Source organism: Scylla paramamosain, chromosome 27 (assembly GCF_035594125.1).
Source record: "Scylla paramamosain isolate STU-SP2022 chromosome 27, ASM3559412v1, whole genome shotgun sequence".
Lineage (NCBI taxonomy): Eukaryota > Metazoa > Arthropoda > Malacostraca > Decapoda > Portunidae > Scylla > Scylla paramamosain.
The window spans coordinates 14,016,809-14,029,308 of NC_087177.1; positions in this window are offsets into that span (position 1 = coordinate 14,016,809).

Below are 12,500 nucleotides of genomic sequence, written 5' to 3' on the forward strand. Positions count from 1 at the left end.
GGTTAACGCGGAGGTGATGCCAAGAAACACAGGGTGACTCACGCCTGCCCAGGTGTTTGGTAGGGAAGGGAGGAGGGGAGAGGAAGGTACGCAGGGAGGGACGAAGGGATGAAGAGAGGATAGTTAGCAGGAAATTTAGAAGGGAGGAAAGGGAGGGAGAAATATATAAGAAAGAAAGGAGAGAAGGCAAACTAACACGAAGATGAATGGAGGAGGTAGAGAAAAAGTGTAAGAAGGGGAAGGAAACAGTGTGTAGATTTATTTACTTGGGGAATACACTTATTTTCTTGCTGTGTGTGTGTGTGTGTGTGTGTGTGTGTGTGTGTGTGTGTGTGTGTGTGTGTGTGTGTGTGTGTTTACGGTTGTGGGCGCTCGTGCGTGTTTATCATTCCAGCATCTTGCCTCGCCCACGTCATCCCGCTTACTCGTATTAAGGAAAGTCTGCAGGACTCGCACAGTATCTCGCTTGCTTATACCTGCTCCTGCTGACCCAGATGACGCACATCAACAAAACTAACATTTTTACCTTGAACTCCATTACTCATGCCATCACCACTCACTCTCCTGCCATCACCTTCCCCACCCACCTCTATCACACCCACTGCGCCTCGACCTAAAATTCAAACTGATCCACTTTGTTTTTGTTTTTTTCTGCTTTATTTCATGTTTATATATTGAATGTGTGGCGCTATTTCATCTCGTTGTTGCGATGGAGGGTAAATCAATCACGCAGTCAATGAATATTTCAACTCTGTCACCAGATTAATGGATGATGATGGTAGGTAGAAATCAATAGATAATTATATTTTAAACAGGGACTGCCACGTGTAGGCCTTATTTTCTTATATTTCTGTGGTCTTGCCATTACTTCTGGACTACCACAACAGTACATCTTTCTAATCATCCCTTACACTTTTTAAACAGCATATTACCTCACTCCATTCACTCACATATACCTTATCCCATCACAACACCTTTTTTATCTCCCTCCTTTCTTTCACATTTTGGCATCAAGCATTAACCTCTTGTCTCCACCATTACACCCATCCCAACATTGCTTGCAAACTCTTCAGACGACACTACAGCACATTTTCCCCTCACTCAGTCGCCATTTCAATACCTTACACCATCACAGTATCTTTCCATACCCACGTTCCTTCATCTTTTGACATCTAGCATCACCACCAATGTATGTTTTTTCATCACTTCAATCACCACAACAATATCATACACACTCACAGTAACTTTCCATACCCACCATCCTTCATCCTTTTGGTATCTCACATCCTCAACCGCTGTCTACATCATCGTCTATTCTGGTATTAGTTACTTCTTAATCGCCCACTATGGCACACTAATACCACTTACCCTCACAATACCTTTCTACCTCCTTGCTTTCACACTTTCTCATCTGACATCCACCACCACTATTGTCTCCAGAACTCCACCCATCTATCCACTTCACATCCATCACGCCCTCTACGTAAGCATCTGTCACTCAATGCCCTCACCCAGCGGATCCACACACCTGCCACATGCTCACGCCGCACAGACTGTATGGCGCACCTTTGTAAACTGTTTACCAGGAACTCTGTTTACCTGCATATTGCCGGATGTGCCTGGCTGATCCTACCGCCGCCCCCACGCTGTCTTCTCTCTCTCTCTCTCTCTCTCTCTCTCTCTCTCTCTCTCTCTCTCTCTCTCTCTCTCTCTCTCTCTCTCTCTCTCTCTCTCTCTCTCTCTCTCTCTCTGGGTTTTTGTGCATGTATCTTTTTTCTGCAGAGAGAGAGAGAGTGAGAGAGAGAGAGAGAGAGAGAGAGACAAAAACACACACACACACACACACACACACACACACACACACGGTTAAAGAATACACGCGCAAGTCATTTATTCTTCCCAATTAACAATGACACAAAGCTAGTCATTACTACAAAGCCTACGACATTAATAATATCCAGTAACACATCGAGCAGGTTAATCACAATGCCTCCAACAACAACAACAACAACAACACGCAACACCTGCATTTCATAACTTTACGAAATATGCACATGTAAAATTGCCTTACCTGGCGTGATCTTAAAATAACCCATTAATTTAGGGCTTCGGGAATCTGTCAGAAGCTTAGTTAATTTAGGCAGCAGTTAAGGCAGCAGTTAAATTTATGTATAGACTTCCCGAGGTGGGAATGATTTAGGTGTTTGTTAATTATTCCCAGAAGGTAACACACGCACGTAAAGGTTAAGGAATTGTGGCTTAACCCTCACACCCACGCACGCACTCACTTTGCAGTCATTCATTCATTCATACATTCATCCATTGGTGCAGTACACTAAACAGTCAGGGATAAGATAATACAGTTTGTCTCGATTAGCGTTTCTCTCTCTCAACTCCAGATGCGTGTGTGTGTGTGTGTGTGTGTGTGTGTGTGTGTGTGTGTGTGTGTGTGTGTGTGTGTGTGTGTGTGTGTGTGTGTGGTCAAAACAAGTTCGCACCCTCTGCCCTCTCTTTGCCCGTTGCTTCATAACCTCACCTAATCATCCTCAGCCTCTCCCTCCCGCCTCACCTCACATCTCTCTCTCCCAGTCTCACGCTGCGGTCTCCCCACCACCTCCACCAGGAGTTCATTAGTGCCTCCTGCCTCACCTCATCAGGGTCAGGGCCAGACCAAGGATAGATCAGCAAACGAGAAGGTTCATGAGTCTGCCTGCCTGCAATCTCGCCTGCCGAACCCACTTGCTGCGAGAAATGGTCAAACATATTATCACATCGAGGTTCAGCTCCGTATTAGCAAACGTTTGTGTGACCCATTGCAACTATTTTTAGCAGGTTCTGGTGGGAGGTACTGGAAGTTTACTATGGTATTTTCGTGATTGTAGTAATAATTTAACATGGATTGTGGGTCATCAGTGAAAGAAAACACCCATGGAATCCCAATTCATAATTTCTGTGGCCTTTACAAATAGTCCATCTCAGAAAGCAAAGTATTTAATCTCAGATGAATGTTACTGGGAGTTTTCAAGGGCGTTTCCATGCATGTAATGATAGCTGAACAAGGACTCTGGATGATCTATGGGAAAAAAAGAACACCCATGAAAACCCATATGTAGTGGTAGTTAACAAGGCTTCTGAATCTTCAATACAAAACAACAACTATGAAAATCTAATTAGTCATCTCTGTAGCCTTTAAAAATAGTCCTGCTGAGTACTAGCTTTGAAACCAATGATATCAATAATAGATTTATATACATTTAGTAATAAAAATACGAATATAGGATGAAATAAGTTATGGCAGTCTTATGATTTCTGCTAATGCCTCACGCTTATTCGTACGCCGAGACGTAGAGTGATGTATTGAGTAACAGGTTAATGAGAACATACATAGTCAGTGCGAAGGGAGGATGCTTCAAGGGAGAGAAGGGTTGATGAGGGCGGCGCTGAGATGAGCACTTATATAATAGACTAGGTGCTGGAACTATTTTGCCACGGGTAAAGACGATTAGGTCAAGGAGAACGTAATCTTGCCAAAGAGAGGTTGCAAAAGGGTTTTTTTGACGTTCAGGTAAGTCTATAAAAGCGTGTTATCGTGTAGGTGTAACATATTACCTTCCCGGCATCGAGGCTCCGCCAGCGTGTGGACGAGTGGGCGGCTGGGTCAGGGAGAGCGTGAGGGCGAGGTCGCATCAAGGGCAAAGACTAATGCGAACAAAAAAGGGAGAGAAGGCAAGGTACGAGTATATACATGTAGATAGGATTGAGTTTGTGTGCTATTAAATGTTTTTGACGTAATAAGTGCTTGGTGTTATTACGTCTCAAGACTAATAAGCTCTGTATCACAAGAAAAGGGAAGAATTTTCAAGATGAGTTGATAGAGGTTAATTAATAGGCTCATAAGGCTGAGTATATGTGGGGTTATTTATATATATATATATATATATATATATATATATATATATATATATATATATATATATATATATATATATATATATATATATATATATATATATATATTTTTTTTTTTTTTTTTTTTTTTTTTTTTTTTTTACCGGATATTTCTTACTACACTCCTACACTCCGATGACATTTTACGATTAGTCATAAAGGTTACTAGGTTTATAAAGCTGAGTTTACGTAGGATGATAATATTTTTTTTTCTTAGTTAAGTTGATGCTTCGTAACGTCTTTTAGACTAATATTCAGTCTCGAAAATATTTAAAAGGACAAGGCAGGATGAGTGGGGAAGATAAATCATTAAGAGTTAGTCTTATAACGAGTGTTGGAAACATTATACCGAATGTTATTTAACATTCAAGCTTAAAAACAAACTAATTCCATTAAAAAACAATAAATCAACATTTTGCTTATAAGAGAGTAAAAAAATATATTTTCTACTTTTTATTATTATTCCATTTAAAAGAAGTTATGTGTACATACCAGACAGAGGAAGAGAAGGTGTCACATCATGAAGCTGAAGTAATAAATCACAGTGTTTATCTATTTATCCCCCGAGCGTAGCGAGGGATTCTAATTTTGTTACTGCACATCTCTACAACCCACCGCTCCGCCTGGCCCCTGGAGGGTACAACGATGATTTGTCCAGGGGCATCTTTTGGTGTCCATCGCATATAAAGAATGCGATTTCAGTCTCGGAAACCTCTTTGTAGGTAACTTTTGACGGCGCATCTTTCATATTTTAATACCTTTCTTCGTCAGACCACCGTTTTGCTGTATTTTTGATATTTCGAAGGTTTCTACAGATCGAGCTCGAGCGCGCAAAATCCGCGAATTATTTGTCATAACTCATTTCATACACAGCATAGCCAGTTTTGGCCAAACTGACACCATCAGACTCACCAGTGATTGGAAAATCAAGATGTATTGCAAAAATCTGACAAAACAAAAAAGAAAATTATATTACGATGAGTTGAACTGTGAAGATGTTAAAAATGTGTATTACATTATGCTCGCTATTTTCAACGGTTAATCATTGAATGCTGAAATATATTATTACATTTAGTAGGAAAAACTTGTGAGCACATTAGTGTGATCAGAATGCAGATAAATCTCCACATATTGAAAACACAGAGTCATTTATAGCAACATGTCACTCGCCGCAACCATTACGGCGGCGCGACACGAGGCGTGGCGTGTGCAGGCGGGCACTGTATGACCAGCTCTGCGACGCGTCTAAAAATTATAACACTCCAGCCTTAACATTATAACACTCTCAGCTTAAAGCATCTGTTACCTGGTTTTCTTTTCGTATTGTCGTATCAAGCAGAGATGTTCTTTTTTTTTTTTCTCTCTCTTTTTCTTCTTTTTTTTTATGTAAGAAGGAATCTAGGCAAGAACAACAAAAGACTACTAACAAGGGACACTGAAGATGCCAGTCCCAAAAGAGAACAACCCTAAAGAATATCCGAAATTACGAAAAGTAGTGTGTTGAAACCTTGATGGAGCGTAAGTCATGGATAGAAGGAAGTACAACTCATGTTTTGGCCAAGGGAGGCTCCACACTCCCCCGTCTGTTGATTGACAGCCGTTTACTTCTTCAGTAGGGAGGCGATACAGTGTTAGCAGCACGGAGTTCTCATAGGAATTTTACCTTTGACTCACGCGACTACTTTACCACTTACTTCACTCCATGAATCATCGCATTAGCTGTAACAGGGAACAAAGAATACGCAGTGAACGTGAAGGGAGGCAGGTAAGAGGATGTTATGAAATTATTAATATGAAGAAAACTGATGAAAGGCGCGTACCATGAGTGTTTTATTATTATTATTGTTGTTGTTGTTGTTGTTGTTGTCGTTGTTGTTGTTGTTGTTGTTGTTGTTGTTGTTGTTGTTGTTGTTACGAATGCTACACCTTTGTACCAAGTCTTACTCAATAGTCGCGTAATAGGAGAGTTATTGTACTAGCGAGTTTAAAGGTGAAGAATATTGCATATATGAGTGTTTTATTACGATTCTACTGTGACATACAGGATTAATACACCACGTCCTACTCAGCTCTCTAACATCATTGGTGTGGCAGTAATAGGAATCAAAGAATACATCATGAAACTTCTCTCTCTCTCTCTCTCTCTCTCTCTCTCTCTCTCTCTCTCTCTCTCTCTCTCTCTCTCTCTCTCTCTCTCTCTCTCTCTCTCTCTCTCTCTCTCTCTCTCTCTCTCTCTCTCTCTCTCTCTCTCTCTCTCTCTCTCTCTGTGTTCGTCCTATATCAACATTCAGAGCCTTGTATAAAAATGGCTTACAAAGAGAGAGAGAGAGAGAGAGAGAGAGAGAGAGAGAGAGAGAGAATATATAAGGTTAATCTTGTGTTGTCTAGGTTGCAGAGCTATTTAAGACACTGTAGTACAAAACTGTGAGTATAAAAATGCAGGTAACAATGGAAAAAGTTGTCTAGAGGTAAGAGGATTAAGAAAAACAATTGTAGTAGGAGAGAATACCATCAATTATAACACTGAGATACTAACTTGACAACCTTGTATGTTACTTTATACGCCAGCTTTGTACTCACTTCATACTGTTAACAAGAATACAAGGCACGAGACTATGATCAATATAAAAGAAGAAAAATTGAGAGAAAGAAAATCAACTGAGCGTGTTATTCATTAGAAAGAACACAGGCTTTCTTGAGAGCAGGGAGAGGGGAAGGAAGGGGATGGAGGGGGAGGGAGAAGATGAAGGATGGAGAGGGTAGAGGTGATGAAGAAAGGATGGAGGGGATGGAGAGAGGTGAGGTGTACGGTAAGGAGTGTAAGTAGAGAGGTATACGTGGAAAAGTTAATTCATGGGGAAATGTAGAAGGTTAAAGAAGCAAGGTATTAGTGGAAAGTGAAGTGAAACAGACAGACAGACAGACAGACAGACAGACGGGAGGTAGAAAAGTGCACGAGATGAGATTACCTGTTTTTTTTTTTATTATTATTAGTTTTACCTTGTCTCTTTTATTATCTTTGTCACCCTTGTTTCATCTCTTCTCCGTTTACTCTCTCTCTCTCTCTCTCTCTCTCTCTCTCTCTCTCTCTCTCTCTCTCTCTCTCTCTCTCTCTCTCTCTCTCTCTCTCTCTCTCTCTCTCTCTCTCTCTCTCTCTCTCTCTCTCTCTCTCTCTCTCTCTCTCTCTCTCTCTCTCTCACACACACACACACACACACACACACACACACACACACACACACACACACACACACACACACACACACACACACACACACACACACACACACACACACACACACACACACACACGATAAAAAGACGAGTCACCCTCATATGTAACAAGTCTTCGTCATAAGCGGCTTCCTCTCATCTCCTTTCTATCATCCGAGGTTCATGGTGAGTAGGTGGCGAAGTGGAGGAGGAGGAGGAGGAGGACGGGGGATGGGGAATGGAGCAGAGGAAGGGAGGAGATGACATGGCGAAGAGAGAAGATTTGAGTATTTGGAACGGGGCAAGGGTGTTAGAATAAGGGCAAGGTGTTAGGGAGTAGGTAGCGTTGGTCAGAAGAGAGGCAGGGAAGATAGAATTATTTGGAACAGGATAAGTAATTAGGATCAGGATAACGTGACAAGATCGAAGTACAGTCGTCGTTTGAAATCCAAAAAATTTACTCCTTTATAATCTGAAAAAAAAGGACCAATTTCAATGTTTTATATAAAGTCATGAGCTCAGAGGACTAAAGATTAAGAGAACATACATAACACAGTGGAAGTGAGTGAAGAATGCCACTTGACATTTACCCACGACTGTACAACTGGAGTATGAAGCGACGTACTTATCAACCACGTCCTGCTCGTCGGCGCTATCGGGACAAAGAGGAGACAGAGAGGAGACAGACACCCGTATAATGAAACGTTTTGCTTTCACGCCACGACTATATTCAAAGCTCACAGAGATGATCAGCCGGGACCTGAAGGGTATTTCTCGTGTTGATAATATAAAGAATATTCTCAATCTGTCGCTATAATTATAAAAACACCCTTAAAAATCCCCGTGTCACTTCAAATAGAGCCTTTTGGAAATAGTCGTGGTGTGGCGCAGAGGTGTTTCAGAATACGAGCAAAAGGGAGACTGACAAAGGCGGCGTGAAGATGAGTCAAGTAGAGTGGAAGGGAGAGAGGAAACTGCCACTCAGCCTCGCCATTCGACAGCGATATGTCACCTCCTTCAGGACAGGAAATTTTACGTGTCAGAAGAAGTAGTCCACGTGTATTTTTATCCCTCGGGCACCTCAAAATATCCGGCCAGCGAACCCTGCAGGAATCTGAATCTGAACCCGCCCAAAGCCACATGGAAGGGAACGGGATACTAAAACTGTCAGGGTATTAAGATGAGAGTAGAAAAAGTCTGGCAATTATCATCATTATCCCTATGAGGTGACGCTTCTCGTGTATTTCAGGAGTGTACGGGAAAGAAGAGGGAATTATGGTGTTGTAATGTGTGGCGATAACGAACTGTGCTGTGGTGGCATGATACGTGAAGCACAAAGCAGAAGTAATAGTATAATGATGGTAGTGGTATTAGTAGTGGTGGTGGTAATAATGGTACAGTTAATATTAGGAAGAAGAGGAATAATAAGAGTTTAGTAATAGTAGTAGTAGTAGTAGTAGTAGTAGTAGTAGTAGTAGCTATTGTTATTGTACTGTTAATAATAGTAGTAACGATATTCATAAAAGTATACTATTCTTAGCATTTATAATCATAGTTTAAGTCCCTAGTTAATATTATTTCACTATTATTATGTTATCTTGTCCCGTCAGGAAATGAAATGTATACTAACAATGCTGTAAAAAAAAGACATGACATGGGGAGCTTCATTCTTTTGCTATTTTTGCATAGAGAGAGAGAGAGAGAGAGAGAGAGAGAGAGAGAGAGAGAGAGAGAGAGAGAGAGAGAGAAATGTACACTACTTCTATCATCCGTTTGTAATATTGCCAAGATAATAAGACTACTATATACAAGAGTAGATTAGAGTCGGGTTGAGAAGAGTTGAGTAATTATAATCGTATCTAAATAATCTGGGTGTGGCTAATTACATATGAAAAAAATAAATAAATAAAAAAATAGAAGAAAAAGAAGAGATAAATGCGTACGATTATGAATAAATACACCCAGAACAAATTATCTCTCTTCAGTGACGGATATAAGTAATAAGAGTTTTAATTTTTTACTTGTTTATTTTATCTTCTCTTGGCGGTATTACGTAACAGTGCTCGTAGCCGGCGTCTGGTGAGCTGCGCAGTGCTGGTGGCGAGTCAGTAGTGGTATTGATGAAGATGTAGATGTTGGTGTTAATATGGTGGTGATGGTGATGAGGGAATGTTTAATCAGATGTTGTTGCTGTTGTTATTTTTTGTTAGGGCTACTTCTGCTGCTTTTAATGTTGTTACTGCTACTACTACTACTACTACTACTACTACTACTACTACTACTACTACTACTACTACTGCTAGCACCACCACTACCAACAACAATAACATCAACAGCTTAATTATTAATATTAGCACCACCCTCAACATCAGTGCCTCTACGCCTTGCCTTGCCTTGCCTTCGTACATGCTGCATCTAATTCAAGACTGAGAAGAAACGCCTCCCTCACCCACCTACGTCATGACACCCTACACGTGGCCAGCACCTCCCTCCCTCCCTCCCTTCCTGTTCCCGCAACCCTACTTCCCTCCCTTCTTCCCTCCTCTCCCTCCTACCTTCCCTGCCTCCAACTCTCCCTCCCTTTCCTCCCTTCCTGTCCTTGCACCAACTTCTCTCCTTCAACCTATCTCCCTTCTTCTTCCATTTCTTCCCTCCAGCCAATCCTACCTCCCTTCCCTCCCTTTCTGTCCCCGCATCAGTTTTTCCTTCTTATCCCAGCTTTGGTTCTTGTATAAAAAGAATATGTAGTAGGAAGCGAAGGAGGAGCAGGAGGAAAGTGAAAATCAAGAAGGATGCCAAAAAAAAGGATGAGGTGAGAGAAGGGAAGTGAAAGTATATTAGTGAATAAAAAATGGATATAGGGAATTTGGAGGAGGAGAAAAAATAGGAGGATCTGCAGAGGATAAGGAAATGGAAGAGGAGGATAAGGGAAAGTAAAAATGAAAGAAGGAAAGATGAGGAAATGAAAATAAAAAGGAAGCACATGAGTAAATAAGGAAACGGAAGATGGAAAGGAAAATAAAAAAAAAAATGAAGGAGAAGAGAGGTAAATTAAAAGAGTAAAGGAAGGAACGGTGAGGAGAGAGAAAAAACATATGAGATAAAAAAAAAGATGAAGAAAAATAAACAGATAAAATATGAAAGATAAAAAATAAGCAATTGCAAAGGAAGGAATAGAGGTGAAAGAAAAATTAAGTATAAAAGTGAAAAAAAAAAAACTAAGATGAAAACTAAATAGATAAAAGAACAAGTATATAAATGTAAAAAAAAAATATGGTAAAGGAAGGAAAGCAGAGGAGAAGAGAGGAAAGAGAGTAAATATATAAGTTGGTATGAAGTAGGCGGCGGATGCAGCGGGACGAGCAGCATTAGTAGTGATTCATACTGTGAGTCACCGCGTGGTAATTTAGGGAGCATCACGGTGCCCGGCGACCCCTCGTGACTCCGTGACTGCGTGGGTAGGGAGGCAGGCAGAAGTACGTCCACCTCATACACCTTCTTTCTTCACCCTCATCCTCTTCTTCTTCCTTCTCCGTCACCATCTCCGTCTCCTTTTCTTCTTGGTCTCTTTCCTCACCTCTTTCTCCTTTTTCCTCTTTATCCTGCTTCTTTCTCTCCCTTTTTTTTTTCTTATGTTTGTTGTTGTTGTTGTTGTTGTTGTTGTTGTTGTTGTTGTTGTTGTTGTTCTTCTTCTTCTTCTTCTTCTTCTTCTTCTTCTTCTTCTTCTTCTTCTTCTTCTTCTTCTTCTTCTTCTTCTTCTTCTTCTTCTTCTTCTTCTTCTTCTTCTTCTTCTTCTTCTTCTTCTTCTTCTTCTTCTTCTTCTTCTTCTTCTTCTTCTTCTTCTTCTTCTTCTTCTTCTTCTTCTTCTTCTTCTTCTTCTTCTTCTTCTTCTTCTTCTTCTTCTTCCTCCTCTTCACTTCTCTTTTCTTTTCTTCTTTTCTTCTCTCCTCCTCCTCCTCCTCCTCCTCCTCCTCCTCCTCCTCCTCCTCCTCCTCCTCCTCCTCCTCCTCCTCCTCTTCTTCTTCTTCTTCTTCCATCATCATAATCATCAGCCTTACTCCCTCTACCTCTCCCCCTGCTACAACAACAACAACAGCAACAACAACTACAACTACTACTACTACTACTACTACTACTACTACTACTATTACTACTACTACTACTACTACTACTATCATATTTCTCTAAGTAGGTCTATCATAGAGTGGTAGACTTCAAACAGAGTGGTAGATGAAGGAAATGGACTCAGTAATCAAGTTGTTAGAGCCGAGTCATTAGGGAGCTTTAAAAGAAGATTAGATACATTTGTGAATGAGGATGATAGGTGGAAAGAGGTAGATGTATTTCATGTAGGGACTGCCACGTGTAGGCCTGATGGCTTCTTGCAGCTTCCCTTAATTTCTTACGTTCTTATGTTCTTATTAGCGAAATATATTGATTTAAGTGCAATTATTATCTTTTTTCCTTAGTAAATATCTGATTTTTTTTAGGTACCTGTATTTCACTATAGATGACTATTTATTTCTTCTTAATGCTTCTCTGTCAGTCTCTCTAAGTACTTGTCTCTCTCATACAGTCAATGTTTCTCTAGTACGCATCTATTTTTCTAAGTCCTGTACATATCTATCATTGTAAGTGCCTATGCATTTCTCAAATTTACACCTATCCACTTAGGCTCTTATGTTTTTACCAACTTATCTTTCCCTACTTCCGACCAGTCTACCTTTAATCACAAACCAGTGTGAGATGTTTCCTTTCGTTCAACAGCTGTATTTAGACGTTATTCTGACTTCACACTGGAAAATCCCCATTCTTTCTCATGATGCTTGAAGAGGTTGTACATAGTGTGAATTGTTATATACCGCAGTGAAAAGGTTAAGTCCATATCCACACATAAAGGCCAAGTGGTAAGGAGACCAAAGATATCAAAGGCACTCATCTCTCGTAATCGTGAGGAAATTTTACAACACTCAAAGGAAGGGACGTTAGACAGTGACCATTGATCCTCGGTCTAAACAAAGCGGCGTGACGCATTGCTTGACATGACATCCGTCTTGCCTTGGCGTCCCGGAAATGTGACAATCTTATGAACCGCCCTCCTCCTCTTGTGTGACGGACACTGAACACGAGGCGCCTCGCCCAGAGACATGAGACGGGAAAACACAGTGAGGGAGAGGTATTCTTCATATGAGACTTGACTGGGTCGCTTCTTTACAATAAACAAACATTTATTTTAAAGCCATTGGGACTAAGATATAATATAATGAACGTATTTAACTCTGTCGATGATTTATGGTTGTTTTCTTTTTGTAAGTTATAGGAAAGATCTTTTTTTTAAT